The sequence below is a fragment of the Pan troglodytes genome, chromosome 12 (assembly GCF_028858775.2).
Source record: "Pan troglodytes isolate AG18354 chromosome 12, NHGRI_mPanTro3-v2.0_pri, whole genome shotgun sequence".
Lineage (NCBI taxonomy): Eukaryota > Metazoa > Chordata > Mammalia > Primates > Hominidae > Pan > Pan troglodytes.
In genome coordinates, this window is record NC_072410.2 from 106509022 (window position 1) to 106522554 (window position 13533).

The 13533-nt window shown below is 36.5% G+C and overlaps 1 long non-coding RNA gene across 1 annotated transcript in view; it reads right to left on the minus strand.

Annotated features, from left to right (window-relative positions):
* Positions 1-12744, minus strand: part of LOC134807832 (uncharacterized) — a 77015-nt gene extending 64271 nt beyond the window's left edge. Inside the window, exons 1-2 of the long non-coding RNA XR_010149188.1 lie at positions 12663-12744; positions 11691-12325 (exon numbers count right to left, since the gene is read on the minus strand). This is a non-coding gene — a long non-coding RNA (uncharacterized LOC134807832). The remainder of the gene's footprint in view (positions 1-11690; positions 12326-12662) is intronic.
* Between the last annotated feature and the right edge of the window lie 789 nt (positions 12745-13533).

Below are 13533 nucleotides of genomic sequence, written 5' to 3' on the forward strand. Positions count from 1 at the left end.
TCTTGAATATAACTCTGAGAGCTTCCGAACTATCCTAAAACCTTACTTTCCTTTCTGGTTAGTAAATTTCTTGGGCTCCATTTTGTTATTATAGTGTCAGTTACTTTGCATCAGAACAAATAAGGCGCTATATCAGAGCAGTTAAAAACGTAAACTTGGGAATCAAGTGATTTTGATTAAGTTGTGTATCTGAATGCCTCTACTTCCTCATCTCCAAAAGTGAAAAGAATAATAATACCTACTTCTAAGGATTGTTGTGAGGATTAAATAAGTCAAGACACAGAGAGTACTTAAATAGTGCCTGATACATAGTAAGTGCTTTACAGATATTAGCACTTAGGGCATCTAGTTGCTGTCAAAAGTCTGCTGAATCTTTTAATAACCATTTTAGGTGAAGCTAAAAACAAAGATAGTACCCAGATAGCAAATGAGCAGGATTAGCTGGTTCTTCATGTGAGGTTACTCTCAAAATCTCGGGTAGAAATGTCAAGAGAGGGCGTGGTTGCAGTAACAGCTGGCTAGGTAAGGGCTCCATCTGCAATCACTGTGTGGCCCCCGTTGACTCCCTTGCTTTTTCTGAATCTTCTCCCTCAGCCAAATAAAGAGACTGAATTAGTTGACCCTAGTGGTCATTCTTCATTCTGGAATCTCACAGCTTAATCTGCCCCAAAATAGGCAAGATCAAAAGAGTGAAAACAAATGCGGTTTAGCCAAGGACCTGTACTAAGTAGCTGTAGTGTTCTCCCTGTTCTGTGAGGGATGTCTTCCCATTTGACCCTGTTCTGTGAGGGATGTCTTCCCATTTGAGGCCATCCTCAGAAGACTGGAAATGTCTGATCTTTTTTTAATAGTGAGAGTGGTAAAGCCTGTGCTTAGTGATCTGGGTCTCCAGGAGAGCTGAAGTCCTCACTGGTAAAAAATAAACACCCCTACAAAAAAGAATATATTTGGAGAACAAACTATAGGAGCAGCGTGCAAAGTCTCTTCTTGCTCTCATTTTAGCCACTTGCAAGGGGGAGAAAAAAAGCTGTTATCTACTAATTGCCTAACGTGTGCCAACCACTGTGCTAGACATTTAATAGATATGACAAGAACCATACAAGGTGGAGTTTATTTTTCCTATTTTACAAATGTGGAACTTAAGGCTCAAAGAGGGAAAGTGATTTTCCAAGTATACACAACAAGAAAATGGAAGAACTAGAATTTGAATTGCAATCTTTCTGGTTTCTGCTCTTTTCACTCCAGCAGGTTGCCATGGGCTCCACCTTACCTACTCCCATGGCCAATGAGAACAAGACCTGATGGTATGTGACTATCCAACCCCACCAGCTGGTAGGTGGCAGAATGAGTCTGTGGCCCAAAGCCCATTCTCTGAATGCCAAGGACAAGCCTACAGATGCTTGCATATTTCATCTTCACTCTGTGTTCCAAAGCCTGTCTTCCAACTATAAGAAATGCCTAAATTAAATTATAGAATTATTCTTACATTGATCTTAGTCCAGCTCCAATTCTTAAAGATGTGAATTAATTCAATTTGGATGATTTAGAAAAACAATATAATATAGTAGAAAGAACACAGAATTTGGATTCATATCCTGGCCTCCACCACTTACAAACTGGATGAGACTAAGCAAGTCACACAATCTCCTTGAGCTTTCATTTCCTCATATGTGAAGTGTGGATAATGATGCATGATTCAGAGGTTATTGCCAGGATTAAAGGATAAAATGCATGTAAATTGCCCAATACAATGCTTGATAGATTCTTGGTAACTGCCAATGCCCCTTTTGCACCAATTATCAGCATTTCATCATCCTGACTCTCTTCCTATATGGAAATTAAGGTCCATAAGGGAGCGAAATTGAGAACACAGAAACAGATCCATTTATATATGGAATTTTCACATATGACAAAGGAGGCATAGAAGAGAAGAGTGAAAAAGCAGAGACACTGGTCTGAAAAAAATATTTTTTTACATGGAAAGTTTAAATGGATTGCTACCTCACACCACACACAAATAGCAAATTTGGATCCAAAGTTAAGAATAAAATTGTAAAATTTTTGGAAGAAAATATAAGAGTAAACATATTGAGCCTTAGCATAGATCAAAATTTCTTAAAAATGATACAACGATGTTAACCCTAAAATAAATTTGACTCATTTGACTGCATTAAAAAGTAAAAATTCTGTTCATGAAAATCTTCCTTTAAATTTTTTTAAGAAAATTAAGAAACTGGAAAGACACTTGTCATGACATATCAGACAAAGGGAAAAAAGTATATAAAGTACTTTTTTTAAAAATCATAATAAAAAAGACCAAAGTCAATTGAAAAATAAAGATGTGAGCAGGCATGTCAAAGAAGAGGAAAAACCAATAAAAAGATGAAGATACATTGAAATTCATTCTTACTCAAGGAAATGAAATCAAAGCCACAATGATATATCATGTTGTACCTTTCTGATTGACAAAAACTTAGTAGTTAGACTATAAAAAGTGATGGGGAAAATCTGAAACAATGGCTCTCAGACATAGCTAGTAGCAATAATGATTTGGGGCTATCTTATAAAGTTTAACTTTTGCATGCTTTATGGTTATGCAATTACATTCTTATACCTAAGGAACATTTTTCACATGTGCCCAGGAGAAATGTACAATAACATTTGTAGAAGCACTTTGTGTAATAACAAAAAATTAAAAACAAACTCTACCAGTCAGGGTCCAGTCAAGAGACATAAATCACACAGGAATTTGAACAGGGACTTTTATACATGAATAAAATATTAATTATAATGGGGGATTAGAGTAACAGGCAATTGGTTATTCAGAGGTTAAGAGAACTCTAAAGGATATAAGAATAGAAGATACAAGGTGCAGCCGCTACCCCTAGAACTGAATTAGAGCACTAAAGAAAAGAATACACCTAAAAGAGGACCCCTTCCCCAAAGTTAAGATGCAGACTCCACTGGAAAGCTCTCTGTTGTGGCTCACAGGATGGTAAAGAAGTCCACTGAGGTGTCCGGTGGGAATCCACTCTCTAGGATGCCAGTGGAAACCACTCACAGGGAGGCAATGTGGCTCAGAACTCATTGTGTAGCCACCTGAGGGGCACCACGGGAAGCTTCCTAAACAGGAACTCCACATGTTGCCAGCCCCATGTGCTGCTGCCTGCCATGTACTACAGTAGCCAGCACTGGAGCTGGCACTGGAGAAGCCTTCCCAAGGAGCACACTGGCGCTGGAAGAGAAGTCTTGTGTTGCCATCTAGTACCCATCACTGACAAAGTGAAATGTTTACAGGGTCTGTACCCATTGTCACAGAACACCAATGAAGGGTGGCTCTGGAAGAGAGACAATGAAATAATGGCTGACACATATCCCAAATGCCCATTAAGGAGAAAATAAGGACATTCACATCACAGAATATTATCACCATGGAAATGAAGGAACAACTTTAAGCAACAATATCCATAGCTAGAACATGGGTGATTCTTAATGACAAAATGTTAAGAGAGGTGAAAGGAAAGCAGATATGATCATGGAGGAGGCCTCAGGTAGTTGTAATGGAATTGATCTGATTCCTGGGTTGGGTGGTGATTCATCAGTGTTTATTATAGTATTATATCATATCAGTATACAAAATGAAAGATGGTCATGCATGATGCTGAGACTGCATCATAAACAGTAGGTTATGAAAAATACAACTCATGTCTCTGTATGTGAGGTACCAAAAATGTTTAAAAAGATAAAAAATTAAATAATTAGAAATATAGTCTGATAAAATTTCACATTATTACATTACTCCCTGAGTACCATGTCTTTCAGCTTGTGCTATAACTGCAAAGAAAAAAATTTAATAAATTTCCCAATTTCTCTGGTATTTCCTAATGCAGTGCTTCTCAAACTGTGTCAAAGGACAATTTCATTGCTTGTTTTTTTTTCCCCAGTCGTGATGTGCTGATGCTTTGGTACCTCTGCTCTGTTCAAAGCAATGAGTACATTGATCATGACCTTATTTGTAGGGACATTGTCAAATTGCTATAATGCTTCTAAATGGTTTCTCTTTGATTCTGTACTCATCTAGGATGGACCTGTAATAAACCGCCCCAAGCCTGGCACGAGTCATTTCTCTAATGGGTTAGAAACATGTGCTTCAGAATCAGATAAGCTTAGGTTTGATTTCCACCTCTATCACTCACTACCTGCTTGGATAAGCAGATTAGCTCTCTGAGCCTTTGTTTCTTCCTCTATAAGATGAGAATGAAAAATATTTGATAGAATGATTAAGAGGAAGGTCTGGAACAAGATGAATGAAGCACTCACTCACTGCAGGGTTCACAGCTGAGAGTGAAGCCTCTCAAAACTTTGCATCCTAGGTGTCTCGCTTGCTTTACCTAATCTGTGAGGGCTAAATGAAATTGGGTAAAAAAAGTGCTTAAACAATGTGTGGCACAGAGTAAGATCTTCTGTAATGGTGTTCATAATTATGATTCCAATTTACTCTTAATATTATTTATGATTATTTTTGTTGTGTTATTATTATCAACTGGGCTTAATCTCTTAGCTCTCCATTTCTGTTCGTTAAGCTAGAAATATAGTGAAAATCCCTTTGGAGGGAAAATGTTCATGTAGAAAAAGCAAAAGATTCAACTTTACTCTTCCCTCATCCATTTATTCATTTGGCAACACTTTATATTGTACCTAATATATGTCAGAACTATGTTGTTTACTGAAGATAGAGAATGAATAAGGCACAGTCTGTGTATTCTCAAAGAACTCACAGCCTGAGGTCAAGTGGGGTACATTTAGGGAGTGATGGTAAAATGGCAAATGCTATAATAGAGGTTAAGTTGGGTCTAAGTTAGCCCAGAGGAGGAATCACCTATGTTTGGTGAGGCAGTGATCATGGTGGACTTGAGTCATAAAAAATGAATGATACTTTTACAAGCCTTCCAAAATATAATGGGTTCATTTCCCCACTGTGTGTTCTTCCATACAACAAAAATGCATAACACATAGAGGAAAAAAAATAACACTTCTCAGATGAAATAGACTGCAGAGATCATCACGTGCCAACGGTAATCAACCAGAGAAAGTACCACCCTCTAAGGGGCATTTGAAAACATGCTGGGGTGTGTTTAGTTGTCATAACTGCCTTTGGGTTACTAGCATTTTGTGGGCAGGGAGTTCAAGATAGTAAACATCCTGTAATACACAGGACAGTCCAACACAAGGAAGAATTGCATTTATGAAATACCAATAGTGTTTCCTTTGAGAAGCACTGAAGACAGCTCATGACTTATAGATCTACATGAGGTCAAATAGGCGGAAACAAAAATGCCAAAGCCATTCACACAATTATGTGTACCCTATAGTGACAACTGCCTTCCTAGAGCTAGTCTAAGCCTGCAAGCATCCTCTCATTTGTGAATCACAAACACTGCTGAGCGCACATCAGTGACTATGCAACATGGGCCTTGGTCCTTTTTTCTACAAAGTATGGACCTCCTTGTCAATATGCCACCAAGCTGGACATTCCAAACCATGCTGACTGGCAATTTTACAGGGTAACAGACAAATGTATTGTGGTTTGTTAGTTTAGGGTCCCTGATACCTATTCTTCTTCCACATTGGTCATTCTTTCTAAGCTTCAAGAAATACCTTTCTTTCCCTTCTGTCAATATCCCATTCCTTCTCAAAGATCCACATTTGTGACAATCTCTATGTTTAAGTTGAAAGGTTTTAACATTTTTATTTTCTTTTACTGAAATTCAAAAGTTATTTATTAAACCAGGAGGAATTAATTTTAAAGTTGTTTTTAACATGTTGTATTGCATGAATAGCCAGTTTTCATTCAGCCAAGACCCACAACGCACCAGGAATTTTCATACAGGAATTTAAGGAATTTTACTTATACTGAAGTATGACTATAGGAAGTTTTTACCTAGAAAATATGCAGACTTTACTGGACACCATTGAGCAGTATTTTCCATAATTATCTACAAATCACTAATAATCTTTATGATGCCAAAAGTTTACATAAAAGGTATTATGAAAACTAACTCAGTGAAAAACTCAGCATATTCAATATTTTTTTTTATTTCTGGAATAAAGTAAATAAATGAAATCATTTTTTAAAAGTTTTGCTACTTTAGAATAAGCCTGTAAATTTTTAACAATATGCACTAAAATGTTTGTATATTTTACCAGTTTTGTATATTTCCTGGTTTGGCAAACACTGGTATGATGTATAGTAATTGTTGTAGTTTGTGTTAAATCAGCAGTCAATCAGATCTGTCATTATGTGTTTTAGATCTGATTCTAAAGATTCAATTGTATAGTCATTGTGGTAAGACCTTGCTTGACAGCCACTGCAACAAGAAAAGCCAAGGTGATGATGACCAGCCCATAACATTGGGAAGCAGATGGTCATTGCTGTAGCTCTAAGAATGAGTCTAGCTTTCTTTGTAGTTTTTCACAAATATTTCTACAAAAACATTGTATTATAGAGGTATAAGAGGTTCAACTTCATTCCAACTAGAAAAATTTGTTTTCCAGAGCTGGAAGACACTATGGAGATTTTCCAAATAGACTTCCTATATGGATAGGGAAGCAGAGACCCAGTGATGATAATTCATTTGTACAAACTCACAAAATGAGATAATGGGGGAGCCAGAATTGGAAATCAAATTGGTCTCAATTGAGAGATATAGACTCAACATTAGAAAAGCCCTATGGGTCACGTGGTAACTAGCACTCCCCAACCCCGCTGTCCTCTGCTTTCTCACTGCCAGGCCAAGGGTGTATCAGCATTCTCTGACTTCCCAGAGACCCACACTGATGATGATCTCTGTACATAAACTGAAGAGGTTTAAAATTTTTATTTTTCATTACCAAAATACACTAATTAAGTTCTTTCTTATACCTTGAAAAAGCAAGAAAACATCCGAGCATGCAAAAAATGTCATTAAACTCATGGTCATAATTAACTGGACATATTCCAGTCTTCTATATGAAGCCTGTTGATATATTCTTTCTGTATACATTTACTAAACAGATCTAACAAACTAACTAAAAGAAAACACTAGAAGCAAGAGTTGATAACTGAAAATCTTACCATGAGGACTGAGACAGAAAAATTTAAAAGATAGAAATGAATTTAAGAAGCTTAAGTATGACCATTAAGAGGTGGAGGCATTCATATCCCAATAGATGTTTGCAAAATGGGAGAAGAAAAGGTCTCAATTATCTGGACCATACGCTTATTGGCACAGGGGCCACACAGAATTACTGTCAGTAAGCTCATCTCCATTTTCTTGATTACACCTATAAAAGTGTGTTTTGCCTGGCCAGGCGCAGTGGCTCACGCCTGTAATCCCAGCACTTTGGGAGGCCAAGGAGGGTAGATCACCTGAGGTCAGAAGTTCAAGACCAGCCTGACCAACATAGAGAAACCCCATCTCTACTAAAAATACAAAATTAGCTAGGTGTGGTGGCACACGCCTGTAATCCCAGCTACTCAGGAGGCTGAGGCAGGAGAATCACTTGAACTTGGGAGGCGGAGGTTGCAGTGAGCCGAGATTGTGCCATCGCCCTCCAGCCTGGGCAACAAGAGCAAAACTTCATCTTTAAAGAAAGAAAGAAAGAAAGAAAAGTGTGTTTTGCCCAATGGAGACTAAAGCCACCAAAAAGAAATATTTAAGTAAGTAATAGAGATACATTTGCCAGAATTAGAAAAAGCTGAAAGACTTCAGAATGAAAGAAGAGAGATGAGTGGTGAAAACTAGAACAGGATGTATTATAATGAAATTAACAATATCAAGAGAAAATTATAAAAGTGTCAAAGGAAAAGTACAAATTATTTATTTATTTATTTATTTATTTATTTATTTATTTATTTTGAGATGGAGTCTTGCTCTGTTGCCCAGGCTGGAGTGCAGTGGTGCGATCTCGGCTCAGTGCAAGCTCTGCCTCCCAGGTTCATGCCATTCTCCTGCCTCAGCCTCCCGAGTAGCTGGGACTATAGGTGCCTGCCACAATGCCTGGCTAATTTTTTTTTTTTTTTTTTTTTTTGTATTTTTAGTACAGACGGGGTTTCACCATGTTAGCCAGGATGATCTCAATCTCCTGACCTCGTGATCTGCCCACTTCGGCCTCCCAAAGTGCTGGGATTACTCCCAAAGTGCTGGGTGTGAGTAACTGCGCCCAGCCTACAAATTATTTATGAAGGAACAAGAATAAGATGACATGTGGTTTTTTTCAGCAGCAATACTGATGCAAGAAGATAACGAAGTAGTATTTTTAGAGTACTGAAGAAAAAGAACTTAGAATCCAAAATTTAATTTCAAGCCAAACTGTCATTCATACATGAAGTCATGATAAAAATATTACCTGGCATAAAAAATTTCAAAAGTTTTTCTTCACAAGGGCACAAGCACACATTGAAAAGGGATCAAATATTTTGGTAAAATTTGTAATTATCTGGAAAATAACTTAAGACTAAAGGAAAAGAGAAATATAACTATAATAATCCATAGTTTATCCAGAGTTAAATGTAGACACTATCAATATGGTGGGTGTGAATGGGGAACTCCAGGGATCTTGATAGGCTTAGTAAAATAAGAACTTTAAATATATATATATATATATATATATATATATATATATATATATGTAATATATATATATATGTAATATATATATGTAATATATATATATGTAATATATATACTTAAAAATATAAAAAGGATTTTTTAAATTTCAATAGATTTTTGGGGAATAGCTGGTGTTCACTGACATGAATAAGTTCTTTAGTAGTGATTTCTGAGATTTTGGTGCACCCATCACTCGAGCAGTGTGCACTGTACCCAATCTTAAGTCTTAAAAAAGGATTTTTTAATCATAAAAGGTGGGACACACTGAAATAAACATAGTAAAATGGCAGAAACAAGCCCAAATATATCAATAATTTACATAAAATTAAATTAATGAATTCACCAAAGGAAAGAAAAAGTTAGATTGATTTTATAAATCCGTGATGTTTACAGAGACACACATAAAACATAAGATTAAAATTAGGCTGGGAGTGGTGACTCACGCCTGTAATCCCAGCACTTTGGGAGGTGGAGGCAGGCAGATCACCTGAAGTTAGGAGTTCGAGATCAGACTGGCCAACATGGTGAAACCCAGTCTCTACTAAAAATACAAAAGTTAGCTGGGCATGGTAGGGGGTACCTGTAATCCCAGCTATTCGGGAGGCTGAGGCAGGAGAATCTCTTGAACCCAGGAGGCAGAGGTTGCAGTGAGCCGAGGTTGCACCACTGTACTCCAGCCTGGGCAACAGAACGAGACTCCATCTCAAAAATAAATAAATAAATAAATAAATATTTTGAAAAGATTAAAATTAAAAAGATAAAGTAAATACAAGACAAATGCTAACTAAAAGAAACCTGCTTTAACTATTTTAACTAAGCTTTTTAAAACCTACATTAAACAAGTAAAACTAATTTTGAAATATAAAGCATTATTAAGAATGTAGTGAGTTATTTTCTAATGATTGAGCCATTCTTGCACGACTAGAATAGACATTTTAATGAATTTAGAAGCTACAGCAACTTTTAAATATTTTGAACTTAATAAAAAATGTCTCAATACAAGTGAAGCAAAATATACAAAGAGAAGTGAACAAATTTCCTATTACATTTTAAGATTTCAACACATCTCTCTTGATTATTGATCATACAAGCTGAAAAAAATTAGAAAGGATATAAAAGAACTGCAAAATATCTCAGTTGTATAGTCATTGTAGTGAGACCTTGTTTGACAGACTCTGGAACAAGAAAACCAAGATTATGATGGCCAGCCCATAAAATTGGGAGGCAGATGGTAATTGCTCTGGCTCTAAAAATGGGTCTAGCTTCCTTTGTGGCTTATTACAGATATTTCTGCAAAATCATAGTATTATAGAGAATTAATTAAGAATCTTGACTAATGAGCAAATATAAAGTCTCCTTCCAATAGTTAGAGAATATCTACTTTTTTCAACTATAGTATGGGTCATTTAGAAAAACTGAGCAGGTAGTTGGGCACAGTGGCTCATACCTGTAATCTCAGCATTTTAGGGGACCAAGGTGGGAGGATCTCTTGAGGCCAGGAGTTCAAGACCAGCCTGGGCAACAGAGTGAGACCTCATCTCTACAAAAAAATAAATAAATAAATATTAGCCACACATGGTGGCATGCACTTGTAGTCCCAGCTACTCAGGAGACCGAGGCAGGAGGATTACTTGAGCCCAAGAGATCAAGGCTTCCATGAGCTATGATCATGCCACTGTACTCCATCCTGGGTGACAAAGCAAGACCCTATCTCTAAAAAAAAAGAGAGAGAGAGAAAGAGAGAGAACTGATTAGGTATTAGCAAAAGAAAGCCTTAATAAATTAAATTTCAAAAAGAATTATACAGGCCATAACCTTTGAACACAACATAATAAAATTATGTTTACAAAACATTTTAAGTTTCCATTTTAAAATTTTAATATAAACAGTAAAAAAGTATGTGTTACTGAATAAATCATAATTAATTTTTTAAATATTTAGAACCCAACAATAAGGAAAACAAAATATATCAAAACTTGTGTGAGATATCATATTTTTTAATACAAGCCATAAATAATATTAGAAAGGGAGAAGGTCTTAAAATTAAGGAGTTAAGTGTCCCTCTTAAGAAATAAGAATGAGATAATAAAACCATGGAGAGCAGAAGCAGAAAATAATAAAATTAAGAGCAGAGATCAACACAATAAATACAAAGATATAATTAAAAATATCAAAAAGTCAAAAGTTGGAAAAAAACAAACATGACAAGATCGAACAGGAGAAGAAGATAAAAGGCAAAAATTAATAATGAAAAGTGGGGTATAATTTGGGCCATAAAGACAGATAAATAAGACATTAGAAGGGACAAAAAACTAATATAGCAACTATTTGCCTGCAACTTTGAAAACTTAGGTAAAATGGACAAATATTTTTGAAAAGTATAAACAGAGCTCAAGAAAAAATAAATTGGATAGTCTTATAATTATTGATAAACTAATGCAGCAATTAAAATCTTCCCACAAAGAAAAAACCAGAACCAGATGATTTTACATTCAAGTTCTACCAAACTTTAAACAAATATATTCTCCTTTAGACAGCAGAAAAAGAGAGAATGACCCAATTCCTTCAATGAAGCTAGTATAACCTTAATCCCCAAAACAACCATTCATTTTACCAACATTTGGTAAAATTCACACTCATTCTTTTTTTTTTTTTTTTTTTTTTTTATTGAGACGGAGTCTTGCTGTGTCACCCAGGCTGGAGTGCAGTGCTGTGATCTCGGCTCACTGCAACCTCCACCTCCCAGGTTCAAGCAATTCTTCTGTCTCAGCCTCCTGAGTAGATGAGATTACAGGTGCCCGCCACCATGCCCAGCTAATTTTTGTACTTTTAGTAGAGACGGGGTTTCGTCACGTTGGCCAGGCTGGTCTCAAACACCTGACCTTGTGATCTTCCCGCCTCGGCCTCCAAAAGTGCTGGGATTACAGACCTGAGCCACTGCGCCTGGCCTCAACACCTGTTCTTAATAAGACTCTTAGAAAATTTGAAATAAATAAACACAATAAACAATGTACATTAAATATTTAAAGCAAAACTTACCCTAAATGAAAAATTGTTGGAAGAATCCTCTTCCCAGTTAGAAATGGAAAAAAAAAAATTATTCTATTGACACATTTAGGCAACAATGTATTGAAGAGTTTTGCTAGGGCAATAAAACCAGAAAAAATAAAAGGGTGCATAAAAACTTTTTAGGTTGATAAAAAGCTGTCAATACTTGCAGATGATAATGCTTTTTTACTTACAAAACTAAAAGGAACTACCTGTACATGATTAGAATAATAGGAGAGTTTGCTGGGTGCGGTGGCTCACACCTGTAATCCCAGCACTTTGGGAGATCAAGGTGGGTGGGTCACCTGAAGTCAGGAGTTTGAGACCAGCCTGGCCCACTTGGTGAAACCCCCATCTCTACTAAAAATATGAAAAGTAGCTGGGCATGGTGGTGGGCACCTGTAATCCCAGCTACTCGGGAGACTGAGACAGGAGAATCGCTTGAACCCTGGAGGTGGAGGTTGCAGTGAGCCAAGATCACGCCACGGCACTCCAGCCTGGACAACAAAGAGAGAGACTCTGTCTCAAAAATAAAGAAAGAAAAGAAAAAAAATAATAGGAGAGTTTGGCAAGATAACTGGGTACAAGAGCAATATAAAAATGTCAACTGCTGTTCTAAACACAACCTGAAACATAGAAAACACAAAGAAAAGACAATAAATTACAACTGTCAGAAGATGTTTCAGATCTCTATAATTTTTTTTAGTTTACTGAGATACTAAAGAAAATATATATAAATAGAGAAATATATTTATGAGTAGACTATTTATATGCTATCAGTTCTCCCCAATCAATCTATTGATTCAAATTGATTCAATGGAATTTAAATAAAAATTCCACCTAGGTTATTGTTAAATGAATTTTAATGAGATGATTACAAAATATATATGAAAGAGTTAAGGGCTAAAAGTAGTCTAACAAGGATACTTCTGAAAAAGAACAAGAATAAGGAACTTGCCTTACCAAACACCACCTTACTATGAAGCTGTAGTAATTAGATCAGTCGGGTATTGATGCAAGGACAGCCACATTGACCAATGGAATAGAATAGAGAGCTCAGAAACAAACAAATGCATGTAAATAACTTTATGATGTCACAGAGGCACCATGTCCTATTAGAATGGAAAAGAGAAACTATTGGAGGATATAGGATACATGTATCAAAGTACCCATTACAGTAATGTTCTCGTGGCAAAAACAATTAGAAGCAACCCAAATGCCTGTCAAAGGGAGAGTAAATGCAGTGTGATATATTCTCACACTTGTATATTATACAACAGTTATAAAAGAAACATAGAGAAATGTAACAATATGTATTAATCTTGAAAATGTAAAGTTAAGTAAAGGAAGTAAATCTCAAAGGATTACATACAGTATAATATCCTTTTGGTAAAAATAAAAACAACTGGCCGGGCGCGGTGGCTCACGCCTGTAATCCCAGCACTTTGGGAGGCCGAGGCGGGCGGATCACGAGGTCAGGAGATCGAGACCATTCTGGCTAACACGGTGAAACCCCGTCTCTACTAAAAATACAAAAAATTAGCTGGGCGTGGTAGCGGGCGCCGGCTGGGGCAGGAGAATGGTGTGAACCCGGGAGGCGGAGCTTGCAGTGAGCCGAGATCGCGCCACTGCACTCCAGCCTGGGCGACAGAGCGAGACTCCGTCTCAAAAAAAAAAAAAAAAAAAACAACTAAGGTGAATATGTTTGCATTTACACACAATTATATATAATATGCACATCATATATAATCTGTATACACAATGGTGTTACATAGAGAGGCAATAAAACTTTATAATAGAGGAAGCAAGTGAACTAACACAGGATCTCAGACAT